The 2065-nt window shown below is 37.0% G+C and overlaps 1 long non-coding RNA gene across 1 annotated transcript in view; it reads left to right on the top strand.

Moving 5' to 3' along the window:
* The first annotated feature begins 300 nt into the window (after nucleotides 1–300).
* LOC106517712 (uncharacterized) overlaps nucleotides 301–2065 on the top strand; it is a 13941-nt gene continuing 12176 nt past the window's right edge. Inside the window, exon 1 of the long non-coding RNA XR_001310233.1 lies at nucleotides 301–573. This is a non-coding gene — a long non-coding RNA (uncharacterized LOC106517712). The remainder of the gene's footprint in view (nucleotides 574–2065) is intronic.

A 2065-nucleotide genomic window follows, 5' to 3' on the forward strand; every position in this document is an offset into this window, starting at 1 on the left:
TGCATGTACAAGTAAAGGAAAAACGATTAATATATATGTAAAAACAGTAAAATTTAAATTATGTGTTAAAATATATAGACTAATTTGTTGAAACTAACCTGGAAAAATAAACATGAAAGTCAATTAAAATATAAAACAGGAGATAAAGTTCTCTAATTGGTGCCTTTAAGTGTATTTTTTAATAGTTCATTTATATAATTCTGCTTTTATTTCTAATTATGTCAGTTTTGGTCCTCCGTACTGCAGAAGCTTGATAATCATATAGTCATTCATATCAGGTGTGTTGGAGCAGAGAAACAAGTAAAACATGCAGGGCTGTGGCCCTCCAGGACCAGGATTGCCCACCCCTGCTCTAAGTCATACATGGAGGGAACAACCTGACTAAGGCAATCCTGAGCAAAAGATGCAGCTTGTAAAAAAAGAAGCAAAATCTTCAATAATTTTTTAGTTTGTTTGGTTTTTGTTTGTTTGTTTGGCAGAATACATTTGTGACTCACCTCCACYCACACCACCGCGGATGCGTTGTTGACTTGAAACCCCACGGAGTGACAACGAAATGAAAGTGAGATGAAGGTGAGAGAAAAACAAACGCTTCCTGAGCTTTAGCTCGTACATTAGAGCAAAGCCTTCTTTACACAGGCCTGATTGCATCAGAAGCTGGTGGACCAGCAAATAAAGCTACAAGAGAAACATTAAGAGGCACAAAGCTACACTGCACGCTGCTTCATTGGTTCTCAACCCCCTGGAGCTCTGTTTTATTTAGCTCRTGTAAGTAATGCGTGTGAAAAGTTTGGCTAAACGAGTGTCGTATAATCAAGGTTCACCTACTAACATGGCCATAGATGATTAAAAAAAAGTCGTAATGGTCTGACTGAAGGAACTTCATTAAACGTTACTCTACCCCTCCATCCCTGCACCTCCTAGTTACCTCCAGAAGAAGTTGGACTTGAGATATTGTGATAATGATCTGGAGAGAATCCATCCTGGCAAGCTTCAAGCTATGTGTCTTTGATCAAGCCACAGTGGTTTGGACTAATTAGCATCCTACATCAACAGCTACTGGCAGATTTTAGGCGTGATGCTACTCAAAAATTGTGGGTCCAAAAAAAAAGGTTAGCAGTAGCAGTATTGTATTTGAGAATATTTCTTTCTTTTTTTAATGAAAAGAAAATTATAATGCTGGAAGGTTTTAATAGTACAAAAAACTACTTCCTTTGTCAAAAGTGAAAATAAATAAATAAWTGRCTTTCTGCAGTTTGTTGGAAAAGATGAAGCTAGTGTGGGATATGCTGGGACTGTTTGGGTTCATCCAGTCATCTTCCTTTTACCCTCTCCCTACACTTTTTATACATTTTTCACTGATGACTTCCCTGATTTGTTGACCTCAACATGTAAAGAGTTAACTACAGTTTGTATTTTTTATGGAAAGTTTACAAACAGTTGATATTTTACCTGTTGTAAACAGTTTTTTTTAATGATATCACTTTACAGAAATGAAGCTTATTTCTCACCAGACTCTTAAGTATTAGTGCTATGTGTTGTTATCATTGTGTACAATTATGAAACTATGCTCTACGTATGTAAGCACCCAGGGAGAAGCTAGGAATTAGGTGTCTTACCCAAGGACACAACAACATATTGGTTTGGTGGGGATTTGAACCGACAACTTTCCTGTCCCATGTCAGCTGCTCTACCACTGCGCCACAGCCAACATGATTAAAAGACCGGCTACTGTACTGGATGCATGGATTGCTGCCATTTGAAAACAACTATTTATATGATGGAGGGGGGAAACTTGTTTTATTGACAAAACCAAAAGACCACATCGCTGTGCAATGACCCCAATGTAATAAAACTGCCATTTTAAAAATGTTTATGCATATGTACATAGGTACAGCAGGTAAAATAAGTATTGAACACGTCACCATTTTTCTCAGTAAAGGTTCTAATGACATGAATTTTTCACCAGATGTTGGTAACAACCCAAATGATCCATACATACAAAGAAATCAAACCATAAATATCCAGAAATGAAGTTATTTGTAATAATGTGGAATGGCACAGG

The sequence above is a fragment of the Austrofundulus limnaeus genome, unplaced genomic scaffold, assembly GCF_001266775.1.
Source record: "Austrofundulus limnaeus strain Quisiro unplaced genomic scaffold, Austrofundulus_limnaeus-1.0 Scaffold52, whole genome shotgun sequence".
Classification (NCBI taxonomy): Eukaryota; Metazoa; Chordata; class Actinopteri; order Cyprinodontiformes; family Rivulidae; genus Austrofundulus; species Austrofundulus limnaeus.